Below are 22874 nucleotides of genomic sequence, written 5' to 3'. Positions count from 1 at the left end.
TTTTCTTTGTAGAAAGTTTTACAGTCAACTTCCTCATCCACTTGTTTGCGAATATTTCTGTCATAACCTTGTCTCATAAATCTTCCAAGTACCACCAGAAAATAATCAGGTAGCTAAAAATCTAGTAACTTTTGGGCCTTTTTCTATATTTTTCTTTATGCATTAGCATAAATATATTGTTATCATTATCATTTTTATTACACCTCTGAAAGGGAAGCTTCATTCACTAGACCTCAGATCATAAACCTTCCCCTTTGTTGCTTTGTTATTTACCCAAAAGATCGATTCCAATCCCATCAACGATGGAATATTTCGAGATTTACAAAATCCGGAAGCGGAGTGTCTTCTACGTGACGTTGAGATCTTTAACCGTTATTCAAAAAGATTTGAAAGAATTCCTCTTGGCGTTTGGCGCGAAATTTTCGTGAACATCTTTGTTTATTCAAAGTTTCGGCGTGAAATTAAACAAATAGATTCAAGAAACGAGGCGTACAACAAGGGGCGCCTAGGTACTGGCCGTTAGCCTCTTTGTTTCGTATTCTGCCGGAGAGAATTGACGAGATGGCCAATTTCTCTCAGGTATCTGATGTATTATCAATTCGTCTCCCTATCTTTATCAAGTTAACATGTTTAAGGTGTTAGTATGTCTGTCCGTATCATCTCGCTCGTAAATCTATTTCACGAAATTTCCCTCAAGAAATCTGATATAACTTTTCTGTATACACATTCCAGCGTTCACGGGTGGCCATCATTAGTAAATAAAAATAGATCTTCAATGGATTTAAAGAACGGGCTCTTGCCTTCCCAACACAATGGAACCCGGTAACAGGTATATATAAAATAGGCGGGAATTACTTTTATTTCATGCCCAACAAGAAAATCCGATCCTTCGATCTGGGAAAGATTAAGATTATCGACTTTCGGCTTATTGTTTCCATCAATAAACTTTGGGAGTTGGGCACGGACAAAATACAATATCGTCAGCTGATATTACTGAATCTTAAAAATTATAAACCCACCCACCTAAAACAGCTATTTCAAACATGATAGGGGTGAAAACTTATCGTTAGTGGAAATCTTGTGATTTATATCTTAGCTCAGTTCATTTTCTTGAGCGATTTTCGTGCAATCAAAAAAAAGGAGGCTCAATTATTCGAGACAAAATTTCCTCGGTTTATTCAATTCCACGCTCGAATGTGAGGACCGAGCTACGCCTCTCCTCAATTTCCCTCCGATCCCGTTTCTACAAGAACCAGATACGATTCGACATCGATATTTCCTATAATTATAATCTCGAGGGCGGCAATGGACCAAATTATTGAAACGTTCTTGTGCGTACGGCACGGATTACAAGGTCTCTATGCATGATCGAGATCCACTTATCGAGCGAGAGAAAAAGCCGGCTCCCTTTGGCCAGAAATGACCACGTCCTTGAACTAGAAGTGGGTGTTACGGAGGAATTTCTCGGGATTAATTGTTCCGATACGATTTCGGATAGGTAATTATGCCGAAGAGATACAATGGGTTTGTTGCCTCCCACTCGAGAACCAGTTCCGAACTGGACGGAGTGTGGGCACGTAGAAATTGGAGTTGTAACTGATTCCGGACCAGTGCCGAACCGATTCTGGAACGGCGAAAACGATTTCGGTTCTCGACAAGACCTGAGGGGCGATGTTTTGGATTATTCGACAAGTTTAAATGACGAAGGATTGAATGAAAAGAAAAAGATGGTCAAATCAGTGAGACACTTGAATAAGAAATAAGCTTCTGGATCAAATATACGTAATCGAAATTAATTGAAGAAAGTAGCAAAATGATGAAATATATCAATTATTCGTTCAAGTTGTTCACCCTTTATTGTAAGAAAACCTGATCTCTTTCTCCGCCCAAACATGCACCAATATTCGTTAGTTTTTGTTTTCTATCTTCTTTTAGCTATGACTCAAATATCGCATGAACCTTATATCCAATCAAGTTATAAAGAATCATATTTCTGGTTCCACATTGGTGGTCGCAAAAAAGTTTAAATCCAATTGTTAAACATGGTCGTGAAATTCACGATGATACTCGTCAACAATCGAAACGGAAATCGATAAAGTCAATCTGCTGCGTAAATACCCAATGCTTCTCGGACATAAAAAGGCGGTTGTCCATATAATGCATGCCGCCCTTCAAACAAGTGCATTTCACATTGGGAAACCATTCTCGAATACCGCAACGGGTCCCATTTCTACGATTTTACGGAACATAATGTGTCTGAAGGCACCCCCACAAAGAAATCCTGAAATATGTGGACTTCAGGGCAGGGCACGTAAAGGTTCTCACCTACCATACAAAAGGAAGACTAGGATGTATATATTTGATTGCGTCACTTGTCACGTCTGACCTATGGACCTGAAAATTTCTAGGAGATCCTCCATTGTGTGATGAAATTTTGAAAACCACCGTGGAAATGCCTTCAATAAAGACACTTGTACTAGGTACTTTTTACGAGTTACAGTTTAATCGAGTTACTGAACGGACGAGACAGAGATGGAAAGTTCAAAAAAGACCATGTCTAACAATGGAATCAATCAATTGTCTTCATAAAATCGAAATCCGAATATTGAAAATACGAAATGATTTGGGAATAATGAAACTAATGATATTCATACATGAAATAGCTTCTTACCTTTTGGGGTAGCTGGGTCCCAATTCACGTTATATTTTCTGAAAAGAAAATTTTTTTAGTTTTGCAAATTCAATCTTTCCAGTTGAAAATGGGTGTGATTCATCAGAACAGAAATCACAACGGTTGAATTGAAGAGAACGAAGAAAAGTGAAAATAAGTCGTCAGAAATTACAGATGTGTAGTAGAATGTAATTCGAAAATATTCTGAAATGATCGTTTAGCGGAGAATGACGCAATTTCTAGTTTTCTTCATCTCTGATTTTTATGGAAACAAATTTCGGGGCCCAATTCCTAAGAAAAATTAAAAAAAAAACAATAAAAACTCAGGATGACTTCATTGTGTAATCCAATCGGGTTGCGCCCATCTTCATCTCTACCTGACTCACAAAGGCTTTGGCGCCAAATGAAGAATGAGGTTATAAATGTTTGGGAAAGTGTAAACAGCATGAATCTTGTGTTTTATTAGTTGACCGTGAAATCAAAGGACCAAAGATTTTACAATTTCTTTGATAGCCATGATCCTAAATCAGTAGGTCAATTAATAAAAAAAAACCGTAAAAAAATGGGACACACTAATTGAGAGAAACGAAAAGTGGAGGCTGGAAACCATAACACCCCCCCCGTGAAGGAAGGCAGAATATGATAATAAACCGATTTAAAAGCAAATGTGACACAAATTTGTCCTTCTTCTCCGATCATCGAGATGACTTATGATTAGAGATGCTGGGATCTCAAGATCCATTTCAATCCCGAAATTCCAATTGTACCTACAAAAGTTTTGAGCCCAAGTTGATATTTTTCAATCGAGGAGATTCATATTATTGTTTGTGGAAGAATGATGGGAGTTCAGTCAATATGTATTTAAAATTTGGATTGAGAATCTAACATATGTTTCTTCGAAAAAAAGTGTTTATCGCTTTAAACGTGAATGGTATCATTTGGTCTACAATAACATCATCAAATTCTTGATTCTTGAAATAAATTAGCAAATAACGTCCAGAAACTCTGCACAAGATAGGTTTCCTAGGATGCAAAAGGGGCTACGGGGTTTTTTAGCGAATAAACTGTTTTCTACTAGTCTCGGGAGAGAACAGCAGCCCACATATTTTCTTCTATCTATCACAAACTTCGAAAGTTCAGCATTTTGCGAATACGACAAATCAAAAACTTATAGGGACTAGAAGAACCCAGAGTGTGATCGTCGAAGTGAACTGCCATGCATGAAAATCCTTCAGCTCCATCGAACTTCGCGTTGGCATTTTGTAACACAATATCGGTGAATCTGGTGCAACATCTGGGCATTACACCACCAATAACAGATTGTTTATACGAGATATTTTTAGGATAATAAACTGAGAACTTATGGCAAACGAAGAAAGACGAAACGTTGTCATCGAACATTAACTTTTAGATATAAAAAATTCGTATCGAATATCGTCCAGTCAAGTATCATCAAGTATGGTCACAAAACCCCCAAAAATCAGATCCCAACGCTAGATGAATATTTATTTTGTTCCTCGATAACTTTTGACTTGATTAGGGAACATGCGCTAGCATGTAAAGGAAAAACGTTCGGTGCACTTACAAATGGAAATCGAACAGGTCATACAGCCAGTTTCATCATCAATTTTAAAGTCTCTTTATTAATCTTTGAGCTGATTTAAGGTTCTTCTTTCAGTAAAACTGAGAAAATGAGAGGAAATTCAAAATTGATTTATGAAACCAGCTGTAACATGTCAGTTACAAAAACTGCAATTCAACCCTCAACCATCATAATGAAAAGTCACTCACCTTGACGTTCAAATCTTGCTTCATCACACCTTGGTCTATCGATGGCTCAAGTAGGAAAAGACCTTAGGGAGATCCCTTGGCAGCCTGGCCCTGAAAGAGACAAGGCTCTTCCCCAAGACCCCTCAGGGAGATCCCTTGGCAGCCCAGTCCGGAAAGGGACAAGACTGTTCTCCAAGACCCCTCAGGGAGATCCCTTGGCAGCCCAGCTCTAGAAGGGACAAGACTGTTCTCCAAGACCCCTCAGGGAGATCCCTTGGCAGCCCAGCCCGGAAAGGGACAAGACTGTTCTCCAAGACCCCTCAGGGAGATCCCTTGGCAGCCCAGCCCTGGAAGAGACAAGACAGTTCCCCAAGACCCCTCAGGGAGATCCCTTGGCAGCCCAGCCCTAAACGGGACAAGACTGTTCTCCAAGACCCCTCAGGGTCCCAGCCCAGCTCTCAAAGGGAAAAACTGTTCTCCAAGACCCCTCAGTCTAATCTTTTCTTTTCGCCTGGTGTTTGCCTGGAATCAAAAGTTGATCTTTTCATATTGGAAACTAATCTTTCTGTCTATAATGTTCAAGGGTAATTTTAAGTAACTAATATGATGAACTCAAGAACTTTTCGAGGAATTTATTAGCTCATTGTCCTTAGATCGTCCGCAATCGTGAATATATCGTGCTTTTCTTTTGAAACAATATAATTTGTGAGCAGTACGACAGCCGTTTTGCTATTCAGTTATGAAACAAAAGTACTTGGAAAAGCTTCACTTTGAACAAAACCCTTTTCCTATCAATGAATATGAATTCTTTCCCGATTCCCTAAATGCTTCAATAATGAACTTAAACAATCCAGCCTATCTTTTTACAACTCGAGATCGGTAGGTAGTAACAATTTGACCGATATTCGAACGAATATCGCATTTCTGAAAACGCTTTCTTGTCGATGTTCAATGTCGAAGGAATGAAAAAACTACCCCAACCTGACAGCCAACTAGAAGTTATTTCGTGAAGTGATGAATCGACAGTCATCAAGAAAACAAAGGTCCAAATCGATTCGTTATCTCGCCTAGGAGGGACCCTGAAAGCGTTCGAATGGGTGTTTACGAAACAGGGAAAATCTTATCCTCCTGCCGCGCCGCCAGAAACTGTTTACGTTTGCCCCGACACGTCTAGATTCTCCACGGTTATACGTTTCGGACTTTTTTTTAACTATTTCGATCACGGCATTTCCTCCTCTCGCAGCATCGAGACTGTAAAGGAGCAAGATGCGTCGCAGCCAAATGTGAACCTTATGAAAATCACGGGAAGTGAACAAGGGCAAAACCCGTTCCTCTCTCTCTCGATTTTTTTTTGGTTTTTGTGTATCCTCACCACCACTCGTAGTGATTCCCCATCGTGTGTCATTATTTCAATTACGGAAAACGAACGCAGTCACGGTACAGGGTACAATAATTGAGCAGAATTTCAATCGATTTTTCTTGTACATGCGAAATACTAAACGCTATTGACGAGACAATTTTGGCTACCCAGAAAATGTAGGTACTCGTTGTACAGTTCATTGCAACGGAAAATTCTGAATTCGAAATCAGGTATATCAGAAAATCTTTTTGGAGAAGTTTTCTGGATATGAGTTGTTAGATTCCATCATTTTCTCACAATTTACTCGATGTTTTATCAACTTAGTATGCTCCTGATTTTTTTTATAGTCAGTATTCCAATCTTTCGGAACGATTAAACGGAAGTAGGCGCATAAGTAATGGAAGAATTTCAACGTTGCTTATCATTTTCGCAGAATCTCAGGCTGGCACCAAATGGGTTGCATTTTCTCAGAAAATCAACTATAAATAAGGCTTAAATCATCCTATTTAGAATGCAGGCAGCTCTACTCGTTCGAGTTAGAAATTATTATGGATGAAAATTATCAGAAACCCATTGAAATATGATTCAGACAAAACTAATAAATCTAGCTTGGTACAGAGATATCACGACGTTGTTTCTGTATGACTGTAAAACTATCATTATTAATCAATAATATCTTTGAGTATTCAACAATTGGGGCTTGATACTCGATGATATTATCTACCAAATGACATTGACAATACTTCAATCATTTGTGGTTCTAAATCATAAATGATAGGAGAGATGAAAAGCCTTTTTTGGTCTAAATCAATGTTTCTTTCATACCCCGATTTATATAACTCTGTGTCTTTTGAAATTATGTCACTTCTACTTCTAGAAAAAAGTCTTGACAACCCTATTAACAAGAGGATGAACCGATCTCCCTATAATAAAGATGGATTCCAGAAATCAACCTTTTCAAGTGCTAGATGATCGTGCTTCGAAATAAACGATTGAGTTATTGTTTCTCTTCATTCGTCTTTGAAGGATATTGTTTCTATTCTCATAAAATCCCCTGTGAGGAGCCAAGTTCCTTTTTCAATTTCACACAGCATACTGTGCTCATAGTTGTTTTATGACTAAACTACAAGAAGTAAGTATGAGGAAAATGTTCTCGGATACCTCGTGCCTCGAGAAAGCCACTTTGTAAACTTGAAAGGTTTGCTTTTTCAAACGGCGCGACAAGAGTCTGGCGACAAAGGCACAATAATTCGTGTTACTTTTTGTCCACACCTTTCAAATTTGCCGGTAAAATTTTGTGCTGACATACGATTTGTTCCAACATTCCAAACTGATTAATAACTCTTCAACGATGTCAAAAAGTGCGAAATTGTAAGAGCAGGATATTTTTAACATCTGGCTCGTCGCCCTCTTTCATCTTTCATAGTCAACTCTTTGAGTAATGATAAATATCGTATTTTAGCCTTGTCATGCGAAGGTGTATGACGTTTTTGAATTCATTGTATGTAATATTCGAGCCTTTGTATCAACTGTTATTATTTTCATTCATGCAAGGTTTCAGCTCCTTTTTATACCAGCTCAACATCGGTCATCCCATTTTTGACAATATTGAACATAAATAAAACAAAGGTTTCACACAAGTACCCAAGAAAATCAAAGAAAGAAATCATTGACTCTATAATTTAGCATTGGAGGAAGTAGAATTGGTGCGCTTTGATGGTAAATTTGGAGGTTAAGCAACCCTTTATAAGTTGGGCTACATTTTTTCCCTTCAGCTCGAACGAATATAGTGGAAAATGATCTTAATTACGTGATGCTCCTCAACATTTTAATGAATATCAAACGAATAGGGACTGGTGGGTAATAATTCGGATTGTTTGATCCATCCAACAAAGGACGATGAAGAATTTTCTGACATCGCGTTGTACAGGTAATTTTCTGATGATTTTATAGCATTGTCATTCAGGCTCTATCGAATAGGTACAAGTATCTCATTCGAAAGGATAATAGGATATGCTCGAGATCACTCATTATCCTGTCAAGTGGAGTTGAACTGCACCGGCCAAGAGTAGGTACGTTTGTTTATACCCAAAAACCACAGCATCCCGCGCAGATTCCTGCCACAAGTAGCCTTTAATAAACCATGGACACAGGTGAAAAGAAAACCGAACAACTACCTGGAACCCTTTACAGTAGGTTGTCATAATTTCAAAAAAAAACAATCTACAGATTCGACCAAAATTCGGTCAACCTTTAAATTGTTAAAAGTGAGTAGTTTTGAAGCAAACGGCTAAATGATTGAAGAAAGTCTACTGAACAAATATTCATCTTGTTTTCGAGGTTGGAAACTGGATGGTTATCGTGTAAATGCAAACATTTTTCGCTCCATATAATGAGATGAGGATACTTCCAAGAAATCAAGAACTATAATTTAAGTTTTGCCGGACTAATAATATTGAATATCCACATTATCTGTGGATAATTCTTAATTCTAGTGCGGCTGTTTTTATCAGCGAGATTCTCAGTTATTTCAACTGTAGTTCTTAGGTTGCATTATTAATTCAATCGGATGAAACTGGGAATAATGTGATCGAAATTATATGAGATTCATAAAATATACAAAGTGTTATTTGGAAACATACACTTTTATAACTTGAATAATACACAACTTCTTCTTTTGGACGAAAGCAAAAATTTTTAAAAATATCCAACTTTCAGACAAATTAATCGGATGAGAAAACAATTCAGAGGCAGTTGAATTTATCTTTCAAGGGACATTTAGAGAATGAAATCCAATTGAACCAAAACTTGCTTGGGATCTTCCACAGGAAGTGTCAATGAAAAATTTTACTTCGATGTTGTTGATTTGAATTATCGATAGAAAGCATTTCCATACTAACCTTATTATAGTTAGAGTTATTATAAAATAGTTACCATAAGGATAAACAGAAACTGATGCATGGTTTTCTTGAAACTTTTAAATTACACTTCTTTTCGACAGATTACTTTCAATCGTTTCGTATAACTGTCATTATTTTTCTATGAGTATCCATGGAAACGGTCTTATTAATCCCATTTCGTTCAGAGAATAATTTGTGTTCACAATGGCTCATAGAACTTCTAAGTTCTGTGTTCTTAGGTTGCATTATTAATTCAATCGGATGAAACTGGGAATAATGTGATCGAAATTATATGAGATTCATGAAATATACAAAGTGTTATTTGGAAACATACACTTTTATAACTTGAATAATACACAACTCCTTCTTTTGGACGGAAGCAAAAATTTTTAAAAATATCCAACTTTCAGACAAATTAATGGGATGAGGAAACAGTTCAGAGGCAGTTGAATTTATCTTTCAAGGGACATTCAGAGAATGAAATCCAATTAAACCAAAACTTGCTTGGGATCTTCCACAGGAAGTGTCAATGAAAAATTTTACTTCGATGTTGTTGATTTGAATTATCGATAGAAAGCATTTCCATACTAACCTTATTATAGTTAGAGTTATTATAAAATAGTTACCATAAGGATAAACAGAAACTGATGCATGGTTTTCTTGAAACTTTTAAATTACACTTCTTTTCGACAGATTACTTTCAATCGTTTCTTATAACTGACATTATTTTTCTATGAGTATCCATGGAAACGGTCTTATTAATCCCATTTCGTTCAGAGAATAATTTGTGTTCACAATGGCTCATAGAACTTCTAAGTTCTGTGTTCTTAGGTTGCATTATTAATTCAATCGGATGAAACTGGGAATAATGTGATCGAAATTATATGAGATTCATGAAATATACAAAGTGTTATTTGGAAACATACACTTTTATAACTTGAATAATACACAACTCCTTCTTTTGGACGGAAGCAAAAATTTTTAAAAATATCCAACTTTCAGACAAATTAATGGGATGAGGAAACAGTTCAGAGGCAGTTGAATTTATCTTTCAAGGGACATTCAGAGAATGAAATCCAATTAAACCAAAACTTGCTTGGGATCTTCCACAGGAAGTGTCAATGAAAAATTTTACTTCGATGTTGTTGATTTGAATTATAGATAGAAAGCATTTCCATACTAACCTTATTATAGTTAGAGTTATTATAAAATAGTTACCATAAGGAAAAACAGAAACTGATGCATGGTTTTCTTGAAACTTTTAAATTACACTTCTTTTCGACAGATTACTTTCAATCGTTTCGTATCACTGTCATTAGTTTTCTATGAGTATCCATGGAAACGGTCTTATTAATCCCATTTCGTTCAGAAAATAATTTGTGTTCACAATGGCTCATAGAACTTCTAAGTTCTGTGTTCTTAGGTTGCATTATTAATTCAATCGGATGAAACTGGGAATAATGTGATCGAAATTATATGAGATTCATAAAATATACAAAGTGTTATTTGGAAACATACACTTTTATAACTTGAATAATACACAACTCCTTCTTTTGGACGGAAGCAAAAATTTTTAAAAATATCCAACTTTCAGACAAATTAATCGGATGAGAAAACAGTTCAGAGGCTGTTGAATTCATCTTTCAAGGGACATTCAGAGAATGAAATCCAATTAAACCAAAACTTGCTTGGGATCTTCCACAGGAAGTGTCAATGAAAAATTTTACTTCGATGTTGTTGATTTGAATTATAGATAGAAAGCATTTCCATACTAACCTTATTATAGTTATTAGAGTTATTATAAAATAGTTACCATAAGGAAAAACAGAAACTGATGCATGGTTTTCTTGAAACTTTCAAATTACACTTCTTTTCGACAGATTAATTTCAATCGTTTCGTATAACTGTCATTAGTTTTCTATGAGTATCCGTGGAAACGGTATTATCAATCTCATTTCGTTCAGAGAATAATTTGTGTTCACAATGGCTCATAGAACTTCTAACTTCTGTGTTCATGACTCTTTCCACATGAAAATTTGCCCAAATTATATTATTTTCGTGGGAAAAGTAAGAAAAATCAGACATATGAGCATTCGAAACATTTTTTTCGAAGATTACTCATTTGAATGTTTAACCTGAAATTTTCCGACGGTGTGAGAATGAGTTTTTCGCTATCTCCCAGATATCTGCCAAAGAATAGCCGCGCAAACGAACTGATAAATGGGGTAACCACGTCCACAATGGAAGCGAACGTAATCATGTGAACAATATCGAGAAGCCCCTTCGGATCCATACTTTTTACGATAAAAACGCCGTTCCCAGCCCGAACAGGAAATGAACAACAGAATACCTCTTTCATTGTACACCATCAGAGCGAAATATTTGGACAAATTGGGCATCAAAGACAATCCCACCCCAAAGCTTTCAGGAATCTCCAACGATATTCTTAAGTTACAAAGGCGGTTTGAAGACCTTATATATGAATGAATGTGTTCCTATAAATGTGGGAGCATTCGTATTCCTTCTATATTTAAAAGAAATTTCCGAGAACAGGTTGATGCGTTTCGCCCGATCCCACCGACTCTGAAGCCCTTCAAAAAGCCGAAACCTTTTCAACTAACGGACCGCAAGCGATCTCCGACTTCCTTCGGTTTCTGCATACTCATTTTATTTTGTCTGGAATGTTTCTAGTAGAGTGAACTTATCTTCTGAATGCGTTGTTGATACTGAACAACGAACTAGGCCTTCTTGAATGCTGAAGGTGCATGTGAATCGATTATTCAGAACATCGTTTGATTAGCCTGGAGATTTTTATCTCGATAGAAAGCAAAGGCGATGGAAGACTAGCCGAAAATGAAGGAATCTCAACAAGAGCATGAGAATAGTCTCATCAAAAGAAATCTTTTTCGAAATCTGAATACAAAATCTTGATATTCACTATCATATATTTTTTGGCAAAATTTTGTAAATCGGTTCCAGTGGAAACAACTGTCAGGGGATATTTCATAGACTAGAGGGTCCAGCCTTGAACATTAATTAGGAAACAATATTTTCCAAGCATTCGAAGCTTCAACCCGCATGTGCGTAGATTGGAAATATGCCCATATCTACAACTGAACGAGCATGCGCCTTGCGGAAGAGCAAATTGCAGTGAAATACCATATACCAAAGATAAACTGCAATTCTCCCTCCATCTGGCTACTATTGCTTTGGTGCAGTGCTGGAATATCAACGTTCATTTCGAAAATTGATGATTTCCAGTCACGCATGCATCTTTCACAGGTTATCCCAATAGAACGGACACACACACACACACATTTCTTCAATTATCTAGTCAATTGTAGGTTCTAACTTACTTGATGCTTTGAAGTCGTGACTGTTAATCAGGACCAATCAATTTTACTGCGGGAATGATTAAAATTAGCACGATAGTCATTACTCTGTTGACTTTCGCTAGACAGGGAGAAGATTATGTCAATTTCAGTATTCAGATCGTAGGTCGTTGATCCCTTGCAGATTTACTTCTATTTCGTGTCCCTTCTAGCCGTTTGTTTCGCTCTATCTATTTGGGACGAAGTTCGGTGATAAATTAGTGCTGCTGTTTATTCCTGGTGTCCCCAATAAAAATATCGACGAGAGATTACACTTTCCTCTTTCGAATATGACAGAAATACTGCATATGAGTGGACCTCAAGTCACTATATGATAAAGAACAGAATTTTTTTTTCGTTTCGAATATTGAGGGTGGTGCAAATACCGGGTGAGTTTTCGTCTTTATACATATCAAACAATAGGATGCCGTCTTGCTGATTCGAATACACAAAATTAAATGGGGTGTTGCCTTTATATGGATGCATAATCATAAAAAAATGTCTGAACACTTCCTCTTTTTTCATTGTGCTAAACGAAAAACTCACTCTCTAATTTGAAGTCACCCTGAGAATTTCGTAAAAAGGAAGATAACTAAAAAGTTAGACTTCACCATTGTGAACTTTCTGAATGGAATTATTTTTCATGTATCTCAAACGTGAATGACTCATTCATACATTTCCTACTTGTGGAATAGTTGAAATAATAAGCTACAATCATTTCAGCTGAATGTCTTCTCTCTCTAGACGAATTTAATGGGGTAAATTAACCTTGGTCCTTGTCCGAACCGATCCTTTTGCTTGGCAAACCATTGGAAATATGCCTCTCGTTGTTAATTTCGCTCAGTTCATACTAGATGAAGCAAATCTTGGGACTGTTCGGTTGAGCTTAATTTCTTTTTTTTCCCATTCCATTTCATCGACTATGATTTCCGAAAATCAATTGACAACACCACAAGAACTGAAAAAATGCCAGTGAATTGAATGAACTTCGTCTGGACCAACGTTTTCCAAATTGAATCCTAGATTCGTTCAGTGAGATATGGAAAGGTGGCTCCACGCATATAAACTAAAAATTCTTCAACATCCTACGCAGAGCAAGTCGGTTCATTCATGAAGAAGTAACGTATTGTCATTCATTGTTGACATCTAGGCGTCGCTCCACTATGGCCCCTCTCTCTTCATACAATAGAACTACTTCTCTGTCCGAGGTGCCACTTATACAATGTCCCACCTTCCATTATCATTCGGTTCGAAAAATAACCCTGAAATACACATCAACATTTTTCTTTCAGCTCTCCAAGTTGACTTCTGCTAGAAATCAACGTTCCTGTCTTTTTCTGCGCCCTTTTCCATGAAAAAATATTTTGCTTCTAGGCTGTGTACACGAGTTTTACCCAAAATTGAGTAAAATCAAAATTCAACAGGCGATTTTCGAATAAGAACAAGATTCCCCAAATAATCAATATTAGAAAGGATGAAGGAACAACTTCAACTCCTGTATGCCCAACCTTTTCCGAAATCAAGATTGTATACTTCGATAAAAGGGCCAAAACGAAAGTTTCAATTGTGTTAAAACCAACTTAACTTCTTCAGTAACTCTGAGAACCCCAAGATTAAAAAAAGTCTCTGTTTGGTCGATCCACAATCTACATGAACAGGTTTTTTTTTTAATATTCCGATACTCAATCATGGAAAGGACAATTTAATTTTCGATATACCCCAGTACCCAACAGGTAGAAGTCCCGCACGGTCGAACGTCTTCGTGAACCTGTGCGCTGGAGCCTTTCGAGACTGGGTCAAAAACAACAAGAACGTCTTCGAGCAGGCAGTCAGCTGACCACGGTTCCCAGGCATTTAAAAATGTCGTCGTATGCGGGCGCGCCTTGAAAGGCCAACCGACTGAAGTGCCCTGCTCGTTCAATTGGCAGAATAAATAACTGTCATCTTGAGATTACACTTCCTCCTTATCTGGAAGATGCTAATGCTTGGTCCTTAGAACACAAGGATTTCGACTTTGTTATTTGGAGTAGATTCAGGTGATTGCCTCGATGATCAGCTGATTTCTTTCGTAACTAGCTAATCTGAGGCGAAATATAGCAGTATTCAACACTGGAGGAGAAGAGTTATAATGCAAGAGCGTAGATTGTTGAATTTGGGAAGGCAGATAAAATAAAAATTTGATTCCTTCATCAGCTTGTAGATCTCAAGATATTCTAAAGTTGCAAAATTCATCTTCTATGGCTCAAAATGCCAGTGACCTTTTACAAGAGTGGGACTGAAAGGTAGTTAGCAGGTTCAAGTCTTGCTCAGGTTTGAACTCACATCTTATCTTGATTTGTGCAGTAAAGGTTGGAATAGTCGAATGCATGAAGTTTGAGTAGTTTTTTTGCTTTCCACGCAGGCGTCCGTTTTTTCATCTTCTTCGATACCCTGGCCAGGAATCAAATTGGAAGCAACCTAGATATCGGAATTCGGTTCAATTTCCAAGCCGTCAAAAAAAAATTCGGTGTTCCCAACCGAAGGATTTCTTTCGTAAGAGTCAGCCGATGAAATTGGAACCAAGGCGATTAACTCTTCCAATTCTTTTCCGTTCACGGTCCCTCTCGATCGATGTGGGTACCCTGGCAAAAAAATTCATTCACGAAATAGCCGCCATAAAATACATTAACACGAACAAAGTACATCATTGGACATTTTATTGGTGGTGGTTCACGATTAGATCTCGACGAACTGGTTTCGGATCTATCCTAATGGTATAGAGAGAGAGTTCTCATCTTCTAGACGTCTACGACGCCGTTGAACGTTAGAAGACGGACCTAATTTCATCGTATAAATTCATGCTCAAGACTACGTGCCTTGTGCGTTGGAAGGCGGCCGTTGAGAGTCTCCTAGCTAGCTAGACAAGTGCCATACCACTTTCGTTCTCGAATTAAATTCTCCTGGCGATCCGTTACTTTAAATGTACCTACAGCCATGGAACAGATTTAAAGTTTAAATGGAAAGCTCTTTCACGTACCAAGAGACACCTTTTCTGAACGATTCCGTTCCAAATCTATACGATAAAGCACTCAGAACTGATCAATCGAAAAGTCGCTAAGTTGGCTCAATTGTCCCCGTAGAGTTTGACCATGAACGTGCTTTGGCATAACCGTGGAGCGATCAAAAAACGAGCGTATGAGTGGTACAGTATGTTCAGAGCGGAGTGGCTAGGGCTCGTTGGCCAATTTCCGATATACTTTGTCCTCGGCTAAGATACCTGTGTCGCTCGAGGTATCCGACAATTATCAGATGGCCAAAATGGAAATTTCCGAAGCGAATAGAATCGGCACTGATGGATGAAGCTCGACAGCGATCCAGAATATCGGCGCCAAGATATGGGAGGGATGTTCCGTTTAGCCCGCCAGTGAGATATGATATACCATTGTTGTTCTTCGCCGAGAAAACAAGGAACCCGAAACACAAATTATAAATATCCATCAAAGGGTCCCTTTTCGCAGAACGTCAACCCCCCCCCGCCCGTCCCTCGCCGAACGAAGATTGCCACTCTCGGGGCCGTTGTTGCCGCGAAAAGAAGGGATGCTCCCGAATTTGGCGGGACATTCTCCCGCTAATTTTTTCGAGACCACTCGGGTAGTTTAGAAGACGGAATCATCTCGGGGTCCCAGCCCAGCGGTACAGGTTGATCCGAAAGAATTCCTTTTAGTGGCTATAAATCCCGTAGGTATTTCTTCGCCGAATTGAGACAAATTACTTGTTTAAATTCTTGAATGGCCCTCGTAGGGCGGACAGGTATGTGAAAAAAATCCCATACAAGTGGCGCATAGGTATTAATGGTTTTTTGATCCGGAGGAAAATGGGCCCCCGATGTGGATATATGCATTTCTCACGGAATCGCTATCTTTATGTTCCTGTGAACATGAAATGGTGCCGATCAAGGATACAAAGAAACTGAAGACAATAGAAAAACTCATATATGAGAGTTAGTATTGAAAAGGAATCGAAATTCTATAATTTGAAGAAGAGATACGCTACACTCAAGAAGAAGAATGTATTATAAAAAGTATCACTACATTTATAGCAATACGAACATCACCTATTAAATTTTATACAGAGTGTCCCGAAATTAATGGAACAAAACTTGGTCACAGATTTTCGAAACAAAACTAGAAGATCCCTGATTTTTTTTGCTAGCAGGCCTCCCTCTTTCGGAGTTACAACCGCCTAAAAATAGTAGTTCTTATCTCAGAATAAGGTCATACGATTATCAGTGAATTCAGTACACAGGAGTTTTATCATAGTGCTATTTTGGCGATGGAACCCTCCAAGTTCTTTGGAAGCACTAACGGTGTATTTGCATTTCTTGAAAATTGTAAAATCCTTAGGGTCCAATCAATTGAAAAACTTCCTTGTGTCTTGTAATTTTTGAGAAAAATCTAATTAAGTGATTGAACTCATTTTGAGATTCGTATAGAATTCTACTTTTTAATCACATTTTTAGATTTTTCTCGAAAATCCTGCGTTTCATGAAAAAATTGCAGGATACAACAATGGGCTGCTTTCTAACCCTTTTTTGCACCGCCACTGTCTTGAATGTCACATCCCAGAAAAGGCCTGAAGGGTGGATGGAAGAATATTTACATTTATTTTTCGAAATCTAGACGTCTGAAAACGTTAACTTTATAACTATTTTTTTCGTGCTCGACTACATAGGTCGATATTGGAAAACGAGCTTTTCTGCCCAATTTCCAAAGTTTTAACAGACGGATCCGAAGGATAACCCCACTGACGGGGATCCACGGCCAACTTCGACCTCTGATTTTTTTTTCGACGCTTGTTGTTTTCCAAACGACGAAGCGGCGTGGCTCTTCATGTAGGTGGAAGTGTTGATAGCCCGGAGATGAGTTATCCCGGGAGATTAGTACACGTCGTTAAAACAATACAATGCGTAATCCGACTTTCGGTCCGGCGTATAATAATAAACTTTCGCGCCAATACGACCAGTGCCTTTATGCCTTGCCGCATTTTTATGGAACGTGTTGTGGTTTGAAGAGCATCCACGAAGGTTCGGAACGGGCGCCCGGTCGGTGGAGGAGGTGGTGGTTCTCACGGACCACATACCAGGCCACGTGGAAAATTACCAAGGCAAGAAGGCACCGAAATAATCTCTGGATATTCGATACGCCACCCCAGGAAATCGAAAACGAACGCACAAACTAATTTCGCCAATACGGAAACCTCGTCCCCGCCCACATTCGCCCACTTATCGGAAATAAAAAAATATACAGGGTATCCCAACTAAATCAGACCATTGCTGCATTTTATGAATAATCCTCTGAAAGAGAATAGAAAATACAGTCTCTTTCAATATCAAATGGGGTGGAAAGATTGAAATGATATAACATTTTAGACACCATGAATTTTAGAACAACTCCAAGAAATTTTCATTTCTAATTTCAAACAATTGAAATATTCCGACCATACCTATCCCTTTGTTTGAACGATATATTTATTCACTTCTTCAAGGCCTGCGTGGAAGAGATGCGTGAAAGACTTCGTAAGTATGGATCTGAAAAATCGTTAGTTGCCACCAATAAACTTTCTTAAGTCAGTGTTGTCATTGCGAGGTATATAGACACTCGGAGTCGCTTCATTTCCAGATGTTTCACTATTTACAAACACTAGTTTCCTTCTAATCTGTTTGGGATATACAAGAAAGAAATTCCTGTTCCCACTGTGCATTTAACCTCATTGACTCGTATTATACTTGGCTTACGAGGATCATATGTACTCGCTTCAACATAACTGAGTAATAATGATCTTTTGTCAGTGGCGTTACTACATTATTGAAGCTAAATAGAAAAATTTCAACGCTTTTATCAATTTGAGATACGAATCTTTGATGAAACTTTTCGCTAAGTATATCGAGAACGATATTTTTGAAGAAGGACACTGTAGAAAGTGTGGACAACATACAAGCTCGAATCCTTGGTGTTTTTGAATTATGAACCGAGTCCAATTGAGAGTTACTACAATATTCTTTGCTCTTAGGGTAAAAATACATAAACTCATGGATTTGGGACAAACGTTGGTAGTGTCTTCCAGCCAAAAAAATTGACGTTGCTCTGCTTGTTGTATGAGCCTTTCTACAGAAACGTCCGTAGCATGCAGCAACTTGATGAAGTCATGATTTGCTAATGGAAAACCTTCTTGGAGCAGTAATAAAATTCAAGTACAATATTTACACTCAGTTACTCGCTCGTTAGGAATTGAGTAACACAAAAAACAACCAAACAACATGACACAAACACGAGCAACGGGAAAAGAATCTATTGCGACAGTAGGCTCGTGCAAATAATCATTTTTATTCCGGAAGATGGTTGAAATTAACATTTTTCTCCAACGTGCGCTAATTCAAATTCTAAATAAAGATGCAGGAACATCGGATGAGATGCTGGCGTTTGGCTGGGACGACGGTGACTTGTCTCATTAACACTCCACATTGTGTAGTGCCTCGGCATTATTTGTTTACACAAGAATGGGCGGCGAAGAAAAAAGGTCGGATCTAAATTAGCGGGGCAAAGTTCAGAGAGGGTGATGCGTTTTCTCTGCAACAAGCGAGATGCACTTTGTTGAATTCATGTTCTTATTCTCTATCAGTCCTAAGCGGAAACTACAATTATCTTATGAAACTACGGGTCAAGTATCAAAACGGAAGAAATAATTGCGAATCGTAATTATGCAAGTGACGACCGCCCTTATCATTCTGGGTTTGGTTTCTGTGCGCAGATATTCTAATCATACGAAAACGATATGATGAGGCTCTTAGAATCGTCACTCAGTGAGGAGAATATTGTTGTTATTTAAATTAAAGATCTTGCCAATCTTGCCATCCAGTTTTTACACGAGTTTCTATCCTGTATGGCTCTTGAAAGCCATTCTCAGAAATTTTTGAGTATTCCAATAAGTAAATCACTCTCAGGTAAGATAATATAACTTTTCACCGATCTGGATAAAATCGTACTGCTCCAAATAAAAATTCATATTGACTTATACTGAGAAACGATATTTCTTCCAAAGTTGTTTAGTACCTTGGCAGAAAAGACCTGATTTCTTAACTGTACTGAGATTACCATTTACTACGCATTGTTCAGATCTGCCCAGATGTTGAAGGAATAAGTTCTGAGGGGATCAACAATGCCCACCTGAAAATTTGCGTTCGACGAAAGATTCAAATTTTGCCTCCTCGACCGCGCTAATCTTTTTTCTAGTTTTTCGAAGGCGTCTTCGTCATAAAAAAAAACCGAACCACCAAGAAGTTATGTCAATTCTGGGCAAAGCTGTAAAACTTTTCAACGTCACCCAACATCGAACAAAGACTCAAAAAACAACTCTGGGAAAAATCGGAATCGTTCTCCTTTACAACAGCCGTAAAAGATCATTAAATCTTTTTGAAACTCACCTTTCTGGGTCCTCGCCGTTCAATTCGTATAGTTGTTGTCGGTTGGACCTTAATTGCTGACCCCGGAGCTATGTAAACAAGACATTCTTCAATATATTCCATATCTTGCGTGATCACATGGTACTTGTACCGCACTGCTCAGAGATTGATTCCATCTCATGATCATTGTAGAGCCAGAAGTAATATTGAAAATAGGATCACGATCTGAAACAAGGGAAGGTATTCAATAGCAAAAAAAATAATGGTTCATCATTTAGGTATCTTTTTGTTCTTCAACCTAGTGCCTTCATTGTTCAACAACGCATAGAAATTTTGAAAATTCACTACAAAAATTTAGTTGAAGCAGCTCGTAACCTAAATTGTTTATATGGGGAGAAACGATAGGTCATCCCCCAAATCAAGGTGTCCTTTCCCCGAATTTTTCCCACAGCATCGTCCACGAGGGGTCAGTATCTCTTTTATGTCCGTAAGATGAGAGGAAGTAAACGAGCCGCCTTGAATTTACATAATTTTCGGAAACGGAAGAGACCGGTGAAATTGAGGTGTTATTGAGAAAACAACAATGCCTTCACCGTTCCGTAACTCACAAAGCCGTACAGAGGGGGCCCGAAAATTGGCTGAAAAACGTATAAAGTCGTTATGGCACCCTTAAGAATCGGGAGTATCGATTCTATTAGAGATTTACGTGGATTATCTTTATCCATCTTTTGTAACAAGAAACACACAAGATTTCCTGAAAGATCGAAATATCATGATGTATTCCTGATATTTTGTTAAATTTTAACCCTTGAAACATTTTTTCCAGCAGTTATTACTAATTTGTTGCCAGATTCAATGAACGAATAAAGTATTGATGCAATTTTTTGTATTTTGATTACTATAAAGCTTAAATATGTAAAAATGAAACCTGCAGCATTATTTTATTTGGAGTGAATTGGCTAGTTGATGAATCCAACATTTCGAATTTGTCTCGAGTCTATCGTTGAACACCGTGTAGGAATTTGTGGGAATGGATGCTCCGAAATGGGGCTTCGCTTTCAAAAGAAACAGTTTGCTTTGGACCCTTCTTTGTACGGTAAAATGATATGACATTGTGGGAAAAATCGGAACGCAGACTATCGATATCAAACGTGCTCTCTTTCCTTTCGAAATGAGCAGACATTCCACGGAGGGCCATGTCACATCCTCGAAAGAAGGGGCGAACAATATGTTACACTGCAATGAAAACATAACAAATTGATTCAACTGATTTATATCACTAGTAAAACTTTCTTTTCGAATTTTTACGGAGATTATGTTTCAACCTGAACAATCATGGGCATTCTCTTCAGTCGATAAATCTCCCAAAAAGTCTAGTTTTTCATATATATATCCAAGGTAGATGCGGTGATAGAAAATCACTCTATAGATACTCCGCTTATAGTTGAAGAGTGCTCAGAACTGAGATTTTTTGAGAGGTGAGGAAAATATTAATGCGAAGTTTTGCAAGTTGTCCAAATCCACAACCAGAACGGTCACCCATCCATACACTGAACTGGCTCAACGTTGGTTGGCGCCACTTGGAGAATAGCATGCAACCAAAGTTTCCAATGGATTCATGCTCTTCTATCAAAACTTGCATGAGTGGATATAGTTCCATCGGCATCCCTTTGTAGTTTCACATACTGCTCTGCAGCGTTTCTCTCACACGGTTCGAGTTCCAACTTATGGAAGTAGGTGGAAAGTCATTAGCACCTTATAATGGGAGTGTAGGTGCTAAAAAGCTCATTGCTTGCTTGCACTTGCAGTTTGTTGGTAATTTGATGTATGAACAGATATATTGTAAGTGAACACAGCAAATCGTTAACAGTCCTGTATACCGAGGAAGTTGCATATTACACTATACCAGTTGTGAATTCCTCTACAAATAAATATCGCTCTATGTGTACGAATTTGATGTCAGAATGCTAATAACATTCAAATACTTCATGGTTAACGCGAATGCCTGCCGAGGAATGTATTCCTTTGTACGCAACCCAGAAAGCACTTTGTCAAAAAATACTTTCTTTATAAAACATTCTGCAAAAGTTATAATAATATTTCAAGACAGTAGATACATAATATTACCTGCAGCAAACTGTGAGTAATGACATTCAATTTTTTAAACGTTTCTACATCTAGAATGCCCGAAATTCCTCAGTAGGTATATAGGAAGTCTCGAAAAGATAACTGGAGCACCGAAAAATCAGGAAGAAGAAATACAGTTCGCGATTCCAATTCGGAACCAGTTGGGGACCATTTACTTTTACTGTGGCCCTCTGCTGGTTCGGAATCAGTTCGCAACTGAACCAACAGCTTCTTATTCCAATTTTCAAAGAATATATTTTTTTTTTTCGTGAGAGAAATGATGAACCCCCTGAATGTTTCTTATGCAACAGAAATCCGAACCACCTCGTTCGCGTCCGTCCAGGCTCGCATTTCATCCAGTGGTCGATGCTAACGAGGAAATAAGAAAAGAGCCGGTCCACCTAGAGATGCTGAGTTATGTTATCCACATGTCCCGCGCAAAATATGAACTCCTGCCTCTTATACTGGTCGATCCAACGGACTTGCATTTTTTTCGCCCAACATCTGCTAAGAGGAGATGATACTTAATTACATTCGACGATGATCTTTAATTATAGACAAGTCGGAGCATTGTCAGCGAGATCCTTAGTGCAGAAAGCGCGTTCCCCCGAAAGCCTCCGAGCCTGTTTCGCGCCCAATTCTCATGGAATTTATACGTAAACTGGTATAAAGCAACATCTGATCCTCGATTTGTTTACGTTTCAATTAATGGGATACAGCCTCTCGGATATGTTCGAATGGGACTTCTTGTCTCATTTCGTCGCACACAGTTCAAAATGAATTACCATTATAATAATATTTCGATTATTTAGGTGCTTCAAAAGAACATACCTAAGTTCTTTTCCAAAACAAGTTTGTAAACTATGAAATATATTTGAGGTTTACTGATGTTGTTATAATTATTTTCTTGCGCCATTCCGAAGGTTTACTCAAACCATTTTTGGCATTCTAGTGTCGTAGCTTTGGCAATGATGATGATTTTCTTGTTATTTTCATTGGAAAATTCAATATCAAGTATCAGATGCATTGTTATATAGATTAAAATGTAGTTTATTTGCTTTTTTAATGGTTCAGTAGGTTGTGTCTAAAAAGACCATGTTGTTTTATTATTTAGTATAAATTCTTGTTGTTTGGAATTACTCTTGTACCATACTGTTTTTTATGTGATAAATAAATGAATATTGTTCTATTTTCACGATTGTATTGTTGTAAATTTTTATCTTGGTTTATTATAGGA

At 37.9% G+C, this 22874-nt stretch overlaps 1 long non-coding RNA gene across 1 annotated transcript in view; it reads right to left on the bottom strand.

Annotated features, from left to right (window-relative positions):
- Window positions 1-2677: 2677 nt before the first annotated feature.
- Window positions 2678-22874, bottom strand: part of LOC123321946 — a 33377-nt gene continuing 13180 nt past the window's right edge. The window contains exons 2-4 of the long non-coding RNA XR_006538988.1: window positions 19532-19735; window positions 4463-4963; window positions 2678-2709 (exon numbers count right to left, since the gene is read on the bottom strand). This is a non-coding gene — a long non-coding RNA (uncharacterized LOC123321946). The remainder of the gene's footprint in view (window positions 2710-4462; window positions 4964-19531; window positions 19736-22874) is intronic.

This window comes from Coccinella septempunctata, chromosome X (genome assembly GCF_907165205.1).
Source record: "Coccinella septempunctata chromosome X, icCocSept1.1, whole genome shotgun sequence".
Lineage (NCBI taxonomy): Eukaryota > Metazoa > Arthropoda > Insecta > Coleoptera > Coccinellidae > Coccinella > Coccinella septempunctata.
This window is presented reverse-complemented; position numbering and strand designations above follow the sequence as displayed.